The sequence below is a fragment of the Ursus maritimus genome, unplaced genomic scaffold (assembly GCF_017311325.1).
Source record: "Ursus maritimus isolate PB19 unplaced genomic scaffold, ASM1731132v1 scaffold_7, whole genome shotgun sequence".
Lineage (NCBI taxonomy): Eukaryota > Metazoa > Chordata > Mammalia > Carnivora > Ursidae > Ursus > Ursus maritimus.
The window spans coordinates 7996698-8011922 of NW_024426885.1; the positions used below are offsets into that span (position 1 = coordinate 7996698).

Below are 15225 nucleotides of genomic sequence, written 5' to 3' on the forward strand. Positions count from 1 at the left end.
GGCGAGGCCGCGGGGGGGGGGGGGGGGGCGAGCAGCCAGCCAGTCCTGCAGGAACAAGAGGGAGGCTGGCAGATTGAAAAGCACCATCTGTCATCTCAGCCCCTGAAGTTCTGATCAATTTCCAGGCTGCGAATTTTCAATGGGGGAGGGGGCGGGGCCGGAGGTAGGACAAAAAGTTGAGGTGCTAATTATGGCAAAGGGGAAGTACACGTTTAACTCAGGGGACAACGGGGCACAGCCAGCCAGCTCGTCCATATCCTGCTTTGTAATTGTTGAGGTAGTTGAAACGTGATTAACCCCTGGTCTCTGGTCTTTGGGATTCGGACTCCAATATATTGTGAAGTGGCTCTCTCAGCGCATCCTCGGAAGACAGGAGCTGTTCACACAAGCATCATAAAAAGCCTCTTGCATTATTAAGTAGCCGAGGTACTTTCCGTGTGCCCTGAAGTCCTCCGCCGATTTCTTGCTCGCACTCTGGCATTTCAAAGGCTCCTTTCAAGTCAGCAGGGACCCGCGATTCAAGCCTCTAGGGAGGAGTCCAGCCGTCCTGAACAGGGAGGCTCTCTGAGGATGGATCAGAGGTGGGTGTTTTACAATGCAATCAGTACTTGCCTTTGATTCTAGCCATTTTGCAGACGGGTAAGTGGAGGTGCAGAGGCGTGAAGCCATTTGCCTGGTGCGCATATGAGAGGGCAGCCAGGCACGGAAGTGCTGCTCTGGCTTATGTAAATCACGGCTGCAGGGCCTCTGCGGAGGGAAGGAGGGAAGACAGAAGCCCTGCTAGAAGAACGGAGGACTGCACCCGGATATTCCTGCCCAGAAGTGGCAGGCGTGGGAAATATAGCCACACTTGTCTGAGCTTCTCTGCCCCGTAAAAGGGCCTGGGTGCCTTTTATTAAACAGAGGACTATTCAACAATAAATATTTCTCACACAGGGCCAGAGAAGTTACCACGGTTGGCTCCTGCCCAGCCTGGCTGAGTCAGCAGAAAATTAGCCAAGGTGCAGAAAACCTTGTGTTCTGTGGTTTGGGGGGTGTTATTTTTTAAATACCAGGCTGAAAAGCAACAATGACTGAAAAACACACGTGAAAGCCTCACCTCTGTGGGTCCCGGATCCCAGGAAAAATGGGTCAGGAGCCTGGGGTGCTGGGAACGTCCTGTGGGTGAAAGGCTGGGTGCATGAGCATTACAGGGGACTTGGAAAGGTGTCCAAGATAGAGCTTCCTCAACCTCAGTTTCTTATCTATAAAATGGGTCGAAGAATGTCCACTCCTCAGGGCTGAAGGAGGTTGAGATTTTCTGCAAAGTAAAGAGGGTTTTACAGGGAGAGCGTTAGCCTGGGATTCACTCCTCCCCGTTACACTTCTTAGCTGAGTCTAAGCAAGACCTGCCCCCTTTCAGAGGCTACTGCTTCATTTATAAATGGTGCATTAGTATTTCCCATATGAATCTTTATTTTATTTTTTTAAAAGACTATTTATTCACTTGTGAGAGAAAGAGAGCGAGAGAGCACAGGAGGCGGGGAGGGGCAAACAGAGAGGGAGAAGCAGGCTCCACGCTGAGCAGGGAGCCCGAGGCGGGGCTTGATCCCAGGACCCTGAGATCAGGACCCGAGCCGAGGGAGACGCTTCACCGACTGAGCCAGCTAGGCACGGAGGCTCAAAGAACCGGGCCAACATGAAAGTTTGTAAATTGTGAAGCCCTCCGCATACTCAAAGTAGTGGTTTTTTGGTGCTACTGAGACTGTAAGCACTTTGCCCAGAGCAGGTCCTGACCGGGTGAGCAGCTGCACGTGGGTCCTTGTCTGTTTGTGTGACACTTTCAGCCGAGACTGGGGACAGCTCCTTGGCTGGGGCTTCACAGAAAAGGATTGGTTCTGTCCGTCCCTTCACATAATTAATATTCCAAATAAGAATTATACAGTCGTTTCTATGAATATTTGATTCCTCGAATCTTCAAATATCAGCTCAGCTCTCGGGCTGAAGTGAAAGAAGGAATAATTGTTTTTACAACGACCGGAGCCAGGGAGGCAACTCTAGGTCCTAGTCACAGCCTGAAAACTAATGACTCAGTTTGGTCGCCGAGATGTGTGATATAAATGTCGGTGTCCGTGCCTCCTGGAGAGAAGGAGAGAAACTCCACTCAGCAACTTTTGGGGCAGACATCGAAGGCACCGGCTCCTCAGCCCTGAGCCCCTGAGAGGCAGGAGGGAAGCCCCATGCGAAGGCTGCTTCCAGATGAGCTCCCCACCCAGGACTCGTGGAGGCCCAGCACCCCCCCAGGGTGCGAGAGGGTGACTCTCAGCTTCGTGTCCAGTGCGGCCCCCCGGTGGGCACCTGTGGGAGGCAGGCAAGGACCAGGACTCAGGATGAATAGCGCCCTCTCCTCGTGGTGCAAAGACGGTGGGTCTTCCCGGAAAGAGGGTCGCCAGGCCCAGAGGCCTCTTGGCCCAGAAGAGGTCCTTCCTCCTTCTTGGCTTCTTGGGTCCTGGGCTCCTCCCTCCCAGAATTCTCCCTCCCGAGGGGCCAACCAGAGTCCAGATACATCACATTTACTGTGATACAGCCTGGTGTGGGCCAGGCAATAAAAGGAGTAAACAAGAGATGATGAATGGCTCAGAGGATTGTAATCGTAAGGTCGTCATCTGAAAATGCTCACCGTCCTTGTTGGCATTGTTCACGGTATATAAATGTGGGAATCAGAAGCGAGGTGACTGGTGGTCCCTCGGGCTCCTGGAAGAGATCCTGATTGAGTTCTCCAGCCCTTCCAGGATGCACCTGCTAGGGTAAGACTCTTGGGTGACATCTGGCTCGTTTCTGGGGTGGGGGTACCTCGAACAGAGCACTGATTCAAGGGGCAATGGGTCCTACCTGTCTCCTGCTCTGCCATTGGCAAAGCCGTGTGCCTTTGGCCATCTACACAAGCCTTAGTGTTCTCACCTGTAAGACGGGGGCAATATCCTCTTACCCTCACCCAGACCGTTCCAGCTTGGCTGGTGTCTGGAAGTCATTGGTATAGAGCTACAGAGGTGGTGATCCATGGGCATCTGTCCAGTAATCTGACTGGACTGGCTTCTAATGCGTTGTACATGCCCCTCCCCTGATGTAGTTGCCAGTTTAAGATTGTTTTTAAAATTGGGCTATTTCATAATAATACTCATATTTCTGGTTCTCATGCTTCATCGAGCAGGAGCTGAGAGCCAGCTGCCTCCGTGGATGGTGTGTGAGCTCCATGGTGCCCCAGACCCTACCATTCCCTACTGGCTACCTTGGTCCCTTTGGCAGTGTCTACACCTGAAGTGATGTGCAAGGCCCCGGCACAGCGCCTGGCACGAGGTCAGTGTGGGATAAACATCTTCTTATCTTTATGTAGCAGCGAGGCTGGGAGAGCACTCTGCTCCTGGGGAGGGACTGGTCCTCCTTCCTCTCCTTTCCCCTGCGGCCTCTGTACCTCCAGGCCGTTGGCCCATCTTCTCACTCTGCCCATATCCTTGAGAGGCTGGGGCAGCTTGGAGACCAGGCCTCTGAGAGGTGCTAGGAGGTCAGGAGGCCTAACTCCACCGTTGGCCAGAAGGGCCCACAGCTCAATTCTGGATCAATGGCCCAGCTGTGAAGCCAGCCTCTCCTTCTGGTTCCATTGATTGTGGCCCGTGGGTTTAAGTCCTCAAGTCCTGCCTGGCTGAGTACCTCCCTTTCAGCCTCCTCAGGGCTCAGGATGCCTTAGACTTAGAAGGTGACAAAGCAGGGCACCTGGGTGGCTCAGTCGGTTAAGCAGCCGACCCTGGATTTTGGCTCGAGTTGTGATCTTGGGGTTGTGGGATAGAGCCCTGCACTGGGTTCTGGGCTTGGCCTGGAGTCTGTTTGTCCCTCTCCCTCTGCTCACTCTCTCTAAAATAAATAAATAAAATGTTGAAAGGAAGGAAGGAAGGAAGGAAGGAAGGAAGGAAGAAAAAGAAAGAAAGAAAGAAAGAAAGAAAGAAAGAAAGAAAGAAAGAAAGAAAGAAAGAAAGAAAGGGAAAGAAAAGAAACGAAGCAGTGGCAAAGCCACCTGCAGTCTCTTCTTAGATCTGGGAGGGGAGGTGCTGGGACAGGAGGAGAAAGGCCCTTACTGGTCATTCAGTGAGGATGGAGGGCCCCCTGGCTCTTTCCCAGGGCCGGCTTGCAGCTGAGGGTGGGGGTATAGACAGCGCTTGGGGTCTAGAGTCTTGAGGGGTGGTGGGAGGGCAGTTTAGAGAAGGTCAGGTGCCCAGGTAAGGGGAGAGGTGTCAAAGGTATACTTAGAACCCAAGCTTTTCTTGCCTAAGGGGGCTCTCGAAGCTGCTCTGGGCTGTCCCTCTCCCCCCTGGCCCTTCCCCCCCACCCCCAGACAGCACGCTCACACTCACACTCACAGACGGGGACACTGCAGCATCGGAAGGTGACTCAGAGCTCCTCCGACCACAGGGGCTCTTAGGGATGCACACATCCGCCGTTAAATACAACTTAGCTGCTTGCTGCTCTGTGCTTGCTGAGAAAGATTTAAGGAAAATTGATAAGTCCTCTTAAAAATTTATGCCAGTGAGGGGCACCTGGGTGGCTCAGCTGGTGAAGCGTCTGCCTTTGGCTCAGGTCCTGATCTCCGAGTCCTGGGATGGTGGAGTCTGCTTCTCCTTCTCCCTCAGCCTCTTCTCCCCCCACCCTCACTCGGGTGTGCACACACGCTCTCTCTCTCTCTCTCCCCCTTCTCAGATAAATAAATAAAATCTTAAAAAACAAAAACCAAAAAACTTATGCTAGTGAGAAAGCCCACAGAGCCCTTAAACTCTGATATTTGCTAATCTCCTTGTTAACAAGGAGGAAACATCCATCAGTACCTGGCCGGGATTGAACCACTTAGTTTTCTTTGAATTATATTTACTTTTTGATAATTTCTTATGGCAAATGACAGTGGTTTTTCCATTTATGAGGAAAAGAAATCATCCCTTAAAAATGCATTTTTAAAAACTCTTTTGGACATTTCCCAACTCAGACCAGAAACTGAGATGGGTGCCTGAGAGCCCACCCGCCAGCATCAACCATCGTTGGCCTGTGGCCAATGTCATTTCTCTATTCCCCTGACTCTTCCCACACTTCATTATCAAAGCAACTCCCAACTTTGTCAGTATATGTTTCAGGATGTAAATTCCTTCTCTGTGAGTGTACTGAGAGAACGTAGTAAGTAAATCATCGAACAGGGAGATCCAGATAAAGAGAAAATTGAGAGTGGCTGGAATATCTGGGGGTTGGGATCCTTGCCGGGTCAACTGCTTACTGAGTGCACAAGACACCTGCCCCCAGTGGGCCCTGGACCCAGGCCAGGCCCAGGCATGGCACCTGATTCTTCCCATCTCTATCCTTTCTGACTGGGGGCTTCCAGAGGGCAGGGCTGCGGTCCTGGGGGCTCAGGTAGGGTGTTCCCAGACCCACTCGGGAAATGTTTGCTGAAGAAATGGTGCCCAGGCGAAACCAGCCTATTGGACTTCCTAACAGAGATGTGTTAAACACGCCCATCACCTTTGCCCCCAGTGTCCTGCCTGTGAATATGTCGGTCACATGGCAAAAAGGACCTCGCAGATGTAGTTAAAGTCAACCTTAAGAGAGGGAGATTATCCAGCATTACTAGCATCCTGCATTCTTCTTGGTGGACGCACTGTAACCACAGGAGCCCTTAAAAGCAAGCAGAAGAGAAAGGCAGAGGAGTTCCAAGAGGGAGGAGGACTTGAACGTTGTTGCTGTTTTGAAGGCAGCGGAGGCCGTATGAGAAGACAAGCAGGTGGTCCCTAAGAGGAGAGGGAGAGAAGCCCCGCTGATCCCCATCAAGGAAATGGGCACCTCAATGACCACAAAGAACTAAATTCTGCCAACAACCTGAACGAGCTTGGAGGTGGTTTCTTCCCCAGGACCTGCACACGAGAGCTCAGCCCGGCTGGCACCTTGACCTCATTCTCATGCAACCTGCCGCAGATAGCCTGCCCGACTTCTGACCTCTGGAGCTTCGAGGCAACAGATGGATGCTGCCTTATGCCGATAAGGGGTAATTTGGGGTAATTTGTTTCCCAGCAGAAGACTGATAACAGATAGTGAACACTTTCTGTCACTTCTCATGGATGTGTAATCAAGATTCCAATGACCCTTTGGCGAGGGCACAGTCCCAAGAGATAATCCAGTTCCACACTTCGTGTCAGGAGCAGGGATGGGAGGCCCAGAGAGGGGAAGGGTCCCAGAGCAAACCAGGAGGGCCACTGAAGTGCAGTTCCTGAGCCTAGGGACTTGCAGCCCATCCACCAAGTACCTGGGCGCACCAAGCAAGGTTAGCCGGGTCGGAGGGGAGGCCCCCAAACAGTGCGCACACCCTTCTAGCACCCCACACCACACCATATCCGCAGCCACACTCTCTCTGGGCTTTGCTCAGGGCTTTTGTTTTGCATAGACAATGGAAATTTGTGCTCTCCGGGTTCTGGAGGCTGGGAACTCCAAGACTGAGGTGCCCAGCAGGTGGATTTCATACGGATGCCTCTTCTCGTGGCTTGTAGGTAGCTGCCTTCCCACCGTGTGCTCAGGTGACCTCTTCTCTGTGCATGCTTGGAGAGACAGATCTCTCTCCCTTTGCTTATCAGGCCACCAACCCTATAGGAGTAAAGCAACAACAAAAGTAAATCTCATTGGTCGCCACTGGAGGATGCTGGAGAACCAAGCCATGCTTTTGAAAACAGTAAATGAAAGAATTAAGTGTTTGTCTTGCCTTCTCTTGACTAACGGTACCGCGAGGTGAAACAATAACAGACCAGGAAAACTTCACTTTTACAGAAGAATTCCATCCCATAAATGAAGACAGAATAGTGGATTTTGAATATTATAATTTTGGTTTTAGAAGCATTGTTAGCTATTAACATCACAAGAAGAAAGACAACCAGAAGTCATGTGCTCCTGATGGAAATACCCACCAGCATCCATCAAGAGTTCTTGCCAAAAAGATCTACCCTGAGTCTGACCAACCCTGTAGGACATCTTCTTTCATTTTTTAAAGATTTATTTGAGAGAGAGAGAGAGAGAGAGAGAGAGAGAAGGAGAGAGTGCACACAGGGGTGAGGGTAGGAAGGCTAGGGGTGGGGAGGAACAGAGGGAGAGGGAGAGAGAGAGAGAATCCCTGATGAAGGGCTCCATCTCACGACACTGAGATCATGACCTGAGCTGAAATCAAGACGTGGACGCTTAGGGCACCTGGGTGGCTCAGTCAGTTAAGTGTCTGCCTTTGGCTCAGGTCATGATCCCAGGGTCCTGGGATTGAGCCCTGAGTCAGGCTCCCTGCTCAGCAGGGAGCCTGCTTCTCCCACTCCCCCTGCTTGTGCTCTCTCTCTCTCTCCCTCTCTGCCAAAATAAGTAAATAATATCTTTTTTTAAAAAAAGAGTTGATGCTTAACCACCCAGGTGGCCCGGTATCACTTCTTCTTTACCCATTCATCCATCAGGGGCCACTTAGCTTGCGTCCGTGTCTTGCCTATTGTAAATACTGTTACAATGAACATAGGAGCACACACATCTTTTCAAATTAGAGTTTTCACTGGTTTTCAAATAAATACTCAGAAATGGAATTGCCGAATAGTAGGGTAGCTCTATTTATAATTTTTTGAGGGAACTCCATACGGTTTTCCACAGTGGCTGCACCAGTTTGCATTCCTACCAGCAGGGCATGAGGGTTCCCCTTTCTCTACATCCTCACCAACACTTGTTATTTCTGGTCGTTTCGATACTAGCCATTCTGCCAGGTGTGAGGTGATAGCTCATTGTGTTTTCATTTGCATTCCCCTAGTGATTAGGGATGTTGAGTATCTGTGTGTCTTCTTTGAAAAATATGTTTATTCAGAGCTTCTGCCCATTTTTAAATCACATTGGCTTTTTCTTCTTTGCTATTGGGTTGTAGGAGTTCTTTATATATTTTGAATATGAATTCCTTATCGGACATATGATTTGCAACTATTTTCTTCCGTTCAGTAGGTTGCCTTTTATTTTGTTGATGATTTCTTTATTGTGCAAAAGCTTTTTCATCTGATGCCGTCCCACTTGCTTATTTCTTGCTTTTGGAGTCAGATCTAAAAAGTCATCACCAAGACCAGTGTTAAGGAGCTTACCATCTTCATTTTCTTCTGGGAATTTTATGGTTTCAGGTCTTCCATTCAAGTCTGTAACCCATTTTGTGTTCATTTTTTAGTAGGGTGTAAGGTAGTGGTCTAGTTTCATTCTTTTGCATGTGGCTGTGCAGTTTTCCCAACACCATTTATCGAAGAGACACGCTGTTTTTTTTTTGTTTTTTGTTTTTTAAAGATTTTATTTATTTATGTGACAGAGAGACAGCCAGCGAGAGAGGGAACACAGCAGGGGAGTGGGAGAGGAAGAAGCAGGCTCCCAGCGGAGGAGCCCGATGTGGGACTCGATCCCGGAACGCTGGGATCACGCACTGAGCCGAAGGCAGACGCTTAACAACTGCGCTACCCAGGCGCCCCGAGACACACTGGATTTTAATGCCATCAAAGCAACTTCTAAGGAGCCACCTTTTCTCTAGTTTCCATCCAAGAGCAGATAGTCCCCAGAAATGGCACAGATGTTTTGTGATGCTGATGTCACAGAGCTGCCATGTCTGTTGTCCGTGAGCCACTTTGGAAAGCAGTGTGAATGGAGCACATGGGTGTGCAAGAGCCAGGAAGGGAGGTGGGCCCAGAGAAGAGGCAGGATTACAACTGCATGGCCTTGGACCCTATCTGGCAATGTGGACATGAGCCACTTTGCAGGTGCAATGGAAGCATCACAGATATTTAATTATGGGGCCGGCCTGATCAGATTTGCATGTCAGAAAGATCCTGGCTGCATATGTAGAAACAATCAGTTAGCGGAGGTCAAGGAGAGGAGGCAGGGAGAGTAGCTAGAGGCCATTGCAGCAGTCCCAAGGGAGAGCTGAGACGGGTCCAAACTAGCAGCTTTCAAACTTAAAGGGACAGTGGGGGAGCCTATTAAGTATACCGATTCCTAGGCACCACGCCAGAAATTCAGATTCCTGGTCCCCACCCTAGACCTATAGAAGTGGAGTCTCTGGTATTGAAGCCCAGGAATCTGAATTTTTAAAAAGATTTATTTATTTATTTGAGAGGGAGAGAGAGAACGGGTGCATGCACATGAGTGGGGGAGGGGCAGAGGGAGAGAATCTCAAGCAGACTCCCACTGAGTGCAGAGCCTGATGCAGTGCTTGATCCCACGACCCATGAGATCATGACCTGAGCTGAAATCACGAGTTGGACCCTTAACCGACTGAGCCACCCGGTGCCCCAGGAATCTGAATTTCTAAAACCTTCCAGCCTTCTAAGGTGAGCCAGTCTCGGGGAAGGCGTTGGTGGCAAATTGGAGGTAAGAGAGCTAAGGATGACAGTGGGGCTTCTGTGTCAGGCACCTGGGCAGATGTGTGGTGCGGACATTCACAGAAACGGCTGTCGCAGGGCATGAAGCAGGTCTGGGTTGGACCCAACAACGAAGCTGGGCAGGGAGGGAGCGCAAATCACGAACAGCCGCTCAGAGCCTCTGCGTGTGGGTGTCATTCCCATTATCCTCCCCAGCACTGCTTTGTAACATTTGACTGCATTAAATGCTCAGCCAGGAAAATGAAATTTATTTAGAAGGCTCAGGTATTTCACATCGAGGGCAGGCAATGCTGCTCTAAATTTACCAAGTCAACAGCTCATTTTTGCTGTTGGGTGGATTGTAGATCTTATGACAGAAGCAAGTGAAAATGCTCCCAGCTATACACTTTCACCTTATTGGCAAAATGTCTATCAGGCAGCTGAAAACATCTAGTTAATAGGCACTGCCCTTCAACAATTGGTAGCAACAGAGTCTCAGGCGGTGATGGCAATGACATTATGTCTCTTTCATCACAGGCACGTTCTCTGTATCACCAATTACTGGCCCTACATTCACTCCTGGCCTCAGATACAGCAGAATAAAGAGGCTCTTCCCATGGTGCTGTCGTCACTCACATCACCTGGGGTCCTCAACTGATTTTCCTTCTGAGATTTCTGCCTTAGGATCTCCAGTCTTCACTGGGGGGAAGACATCTGATTCTAGGAAATAGGGAAAATCATAGGAGGTGAAGTCTGGGGGACAAGGCACTAATCAAGCCAGGAGATTCCAGCTGGGTCATTCACCAGACATTGACTGGGTGTGTCTGCCAGGCCAGGCTCTGAGCTGGGGGCTGGGAATCCTGACACTCACAGGACCTTGTTCCTGCCCTCCCAGGATGTACAGCCCCTCCGATCAGACTTCTCAGGTGCGAACTCTGAGACAGAGCTGGAATGCCTTCAGGCTGCAACAACATCGTAAGAGTAAGGGAGAAGCCGTGGGGCGGGGGGAGGGGAGTAGGCAGTTCTCAGGTGCATTCACAGGTTCCAGTGTTTGTTTCAAACTGGCCCAGTTCCTCTCTTGAGGCAAGTTTCGATGCAGAGCTGAAGTCTGCAGCTTTAAGGAACCACGATTTGTTATTACCCTAAATCCGGTAGACGTTTTGGATGGGGTGTAGGAAGTTTTCACAAGAACCTAAATTTCACGTCGATTTGTGATGGATTAGCATACCAAAATTGGCGTAAAGTGCACTTAATGGATGCATTACTGCAGAAGGGATCTGTCTAACCAGAGCATTTCTAAATTTATGAAATTGAAATGCACTTCAGGTTACCGAGCAGTCTAAATTTGTCAAAGTCACAGGCTGGAGGCGGGTCGTGGCTGGTGGCAGAGATCCGAAGCCAGGTCCACTGAAACACATTGGAGAGCCTGTGCACTGGTCCCCACGGGCCCCTCACACTCGGGTGCAGCCCCTCCCCGCACAGGCAACTCCCAGCAGCCCTCCACCCCCACGCAGTCCCCTTGGAAACCACCTCAAATGTGGGAACAAGGTGAAAGTGAATTGAAACTTCATCCCCGTCTCTGCTAAAGTGCTAATTGAAAATGAAGGCATTAGCTGATAACTAGGGCCTTCGGCATCTGAAACGGTTTTTCTTTCGGGGCCTTTTGCATTCTAGTAGGAGGCACTGGGAAGACCCCAAATGCTCCAGTCTCAGTGCTCTAACAGTGGAATGACCAATGTCAAGGCTGCTGTTGTGGAGCTGGGTGGTGCTCAAGGCCTGGCCTTTCCTCCTGAGTGGTCCTCTGTCCCTACTTTCAAATTCCTGGGCTAGTTCCCAGAACTGTGATTAGCATCCCTTAATCCCCGGAAAAGGGACTTCCTACAGCAATTCCTCTAGAATTCATGGCTCTGGAAAATGCCAGGCCGTAGCTTTCGAGGTCCTTCCCCCTCCAGTGGGAGACCCCGAAGGCCAGAGAAGGGCTCCAGGTCTCACAGAAGCTGGTGGCAGGAGCAGAAGCTGGGTCTTCTGAACCGCAGTATTTCCCAAGTGCTTAGTGCATCCCTGGCGTAGAGAGTGGCCCCAGCTGTGTTCACCCCTTTACTCGCTCCTCACTTCACCTTCCCATCAGGCATGCCTACCGTTCACTTGAATTCATTGGCGTTAGCTCATGCTAATGGTAGAGGAGGAGATTTTGGTCCTTTTCCTACGTTGTTTGGTTTCTGAGCCTCTGTCTCCTTGCCTGAGAAATGAGGATAAGTAATATTGGTTCACAGTTGGCTCACGAGGCTGATGTGAGGGTCAAATGATACAACGTGGCAATGTGCTTAGCAGTGTGCTTATCACCTGGTGGGGTTCCGTAGGTCCCCATCCCGAGGAGGGGATGGAGACTTAGCCATCTTAGTGGCTTCAACATTCACTCCGTCGTGCAGCACAGAGCAAGTGTTCCAGGGCAGGCTGCTGAATGAATGAGGGAGCGAGTGAATGTGACTCGGTCACCCTGGCAGGTCCCTGGCCTTCCAGTTTCTGATGCCCCTGCACTGTCTCGTATGTAGAATCTTTATTCAAGCAATACTTGTTCATTGATTCAATTACTCAGTTAAAAAAGTTATTGTGTGACTGTTAACGCATGATTACTTTCAGTAATGTTGATTGCTAATCACAGTGACTATTTCTGAGCTCTTACGATGTCCCAAGAATTGTGCTTAGTATTTTTCAAACATGTTGTCATGAATCTTTACACAAGCCCACTGAGGGAATGTATCAGTCAGCTACTGCCACAGTAATGCCGCGTAACAACCTCCGGCATTCAGTGGCTTACAACGAGCATTTCCCCCCTTGCTGGTGTGTGTGTAGGTTGGTGGAGGCAGTGCTGCCTCCAGCTGCAGGTGGGGTGGCTTGGTTCCAGGCTGCCAGTTGAGTTCAGGTCTGCTGCGTGTGTGTTCCTTCTGAAGCCGCGCAGGATGAGGCAGCAGCTTTCTTGTGACATCTTGTCATGAGCCACCAGAGCACAAGAGAGCAAGCCCAGCCCCACAACTCGTATCAATCTCCTTATTTAGTAACATTCCCTAAAATCGCATTGTCTAGAGCAAGGTATATGGCCAAATCCAAAATCAAGGCATGGGGAAGTACACTGCATGCGCTTTGAGGGTGTGTAAGTCTAACACCCCCACAGGATCAGTAATTCGACTGACCACTAGTAGGTGCTATCATTAGTCCCAACTGACGCACAGAAAGTGACATGCCCTCAGCTAGCAGATGTCAGCGGTACGGTTCAAACCAGGGCAATTTAACTCCAGGATTATGCAGGGTGTACACATGCGGGAGAGGATATTTGTCTTCTTAAACGATCTTCATTTTTCCACCCATTAGCTGCCGGTGTCATGTTGGCACCAGGCTCTCTCACACATCCAACTGTCTGTCCATCCGCTCATTCACACACGTCTGGCATTTGGGTGTTCTCTCAACCCTCCAGAATAACAGGCAAAGTGCAGTTCTTGGGTAATTTCGTGAAATGAACGTTAAGGGTGCAAATTGCCCTCCAGTTAATCTCAGGCATGTGTATAAATACCTTTGGAAAGTCCCTGGTGGAATTCGTATCAAAGCGGTACCGTGATTTTACTTAAAAACAATTTGTTTCGTGTCAGCTGTGATTTCTGACACCTGAATTTGAAAGTGATCTGGGTGGGCCCAGCGCCATCTCCATAACGGGGTCATGTGTTTACTTGGAGGGAGGAGAGGAAAGATCGAGGTATGTGTGGCCATGGAATAATGTTCCACACAGTCTTACAGGAGGGGATTTCCTCTGCCGTGTTTCCATAGAACCTTCCCTGTGTTTGTTTAAACCCATTGCACACTCCGGTCTGACAGCTGCCTGGCCCAGGGCCTCCCTGTACAACTAACCCTCTTTAACAGCACCCTGCACTGTGTCCCTCGATGCAATTACTTGAGTATATAAACTTCACTGAAAGGCAGGCTTTTCTTGGGAGCTAATAAATAAGCCCCAAAGCCACAACGTGTATAAGACCTTGAAAAATGGCATCATCATCTATTGGGAATTGTGAACCCTGCAAAAAGCAGCTCATTGTATTTTCAGAAAAAGGTTTTTGTGTAAAAAAAATAATAATGAACACAAGTCACCAAGTGGAGTCTGTGGAAAAAGCAGTGCCGTCTGAGATCTGAGGCTGGTCTCTTGCATCAATCTTTCTTCGTAGATCTTATGTAAAGGGCATTTATTTGCAGGAAAACAAGACACAGTTTTGAAGAACTCCCCTCTCATCCAGCTTCCCATCTGCAGTTATAATCCTCTGATTGTGACCTCTGCATTAGTTGCCATGGATGCTGAGCACAAGTTTAGGACCTCATAGCAGGCTGTAGTTTCTGGGGGGTGAAAGAGAAGCCCCGGGCAATATAGATCAGATTTTCAGAATCAGAGGAAAGGGGGGACAGGCAGTCTCAGGAAGCCCCCCTCGGCCCAGGGCCACCACTCTGCAGCACTTAGGAAACACTTTCAGCTTCACTTCTGGCTGCTCTGAGCAGGAGGATGCTGGACCGTGGCCATGGGGACATGGGCAGGCAAAAGGCTGTGTGATGGAAGACAAAGATTTTTTTTTTCTGTCCCTTGGACCCGTTTCTTGAGAGGCTGGGCTTGGTCCTCCAAACGCCCCTTGAGCTGAGTATTCCAAAATCCAGTGTCTTTTCTTTAACTGATGGCATCTTTGTCAAGAGACACGGAGTCGACCACTGGGGCCGTTTCCTTGGCCTCGGACAGCCCAGGTGATTTTCTGGAGCGGGCGCCTCTGGGCCACTGCGGCAGGGCCCCGGGTCCCGCGGAGCCTTCCCCTCCCGGGCAGAAGCAAACAGGCTGGGCCGAAGAGCCCGGCAGAGCCTTCGCGGGCTGCAAAAACACAACAGAGGGCGCAGAACCCACCAGCGCCGTGGCCTTGCATATCAATGTATGGGCTGGCTGCATACCGCCAAGTTCGTTAAAAATGTCTCTGGCAGAGCGTCACTGGCAGACTTTAGGGGTTTCGGTTTGCTTTCTATTTAGAACCACCGCATCACACAAACCTTGTTTACTTGAAAGGGGAGGGGGCGGGGACCAAACCCACCGCGCGGCGCACACGCCTTGATCTCACATTCCAGACTAGAGCTGATGTGTGTCAGCGCGACATGGGGCGGGGGGAGGGTTCTCTTCGGAGGTTTCATTCGCCATCTGCACGTCACTCCCAAACTTTTCCTCCCTGCGCTCGGGGAGTCAGGTTGACGCGCCCTGGATGCGGGGCTCGAGGCGCGGGGCTGGGCGCGCTCCCGCGGAGCCGGAGCCGCAGAAGCTCCGGGGCTGGACTCGGGCTTCTCAGGTACAAGTTGGGTGCCGGGCGCGGGGGTGGGGGCGGCGAGGAGCGGCGGGTGGAGGTCTGGCTCCGGGCTCCGGCGCCCCTCTGCGTTCCGGCCGGGCAGCGCGGGCGGCGGCGGGGCTGGGCGTAGGGAGTCCGGGCCGGCGGAGGCTGCGCGCAGCCTCACTCCCAGCGGCGCTCCCGGCGCGGTGGTGGCGGCGGCGGCCCAGGCAGACAATGAACTTGCGAGCGCGCCGAGCCGAGGCAGGTTTGAGCCCTGCGTCCCTCGGCCCAGCCTCCCCGAGGCCCCCGCGGTCACTAGCGGGGGCGGCCCCTCACCGCCGGTCCCGGCCACCTCTGGGCGCCCCGCGCGCCGGGGACCCCGCGGGAAGGGCTGCCCGGCGGCGGCGCCGGGGCTCGCATGCCCCCTCTCTGGCTCGAGAGAATGCAGCCGGAGCTCGGGGACAGGGGACCAGAAGGGGTGGTGG

At 51.3% G+C, this 15225-nt stretch overlaps 1 protein-coding gene across 7 annotated transcripts in view; it reads left to right on the forward strand.

The window, feature by feature from the left end:
• Positions 1-179: 179 nt before the first annotated feature.
• Positions 180-15225, forward strand: part of CHST15 (carbohydrate sulfotransferase 15) — a 91535-nt gene continuing 76489 nt past the window's right edge. Inside the window, exons 1-3 of one of the 7 annotated variants that reach the window (XM_040624659.1) lie at positions 180-581; positions 3191-3336; positions 5681-6052. The gene's annotated coding sequence lies outside the window, so the exon portion shown is untranslated. Of the gene's footprint in view, positions 582-1614; positions 2787-3190; positions 3337-5680; positions 6053-13580; positions 14762-15225 lie in introns of those variants that run through there. The other 6 variants (XM_040624657.1, XM_040624660.1, XM_040624661.1 and 3 more) reach the window with 6 other exon arrangements.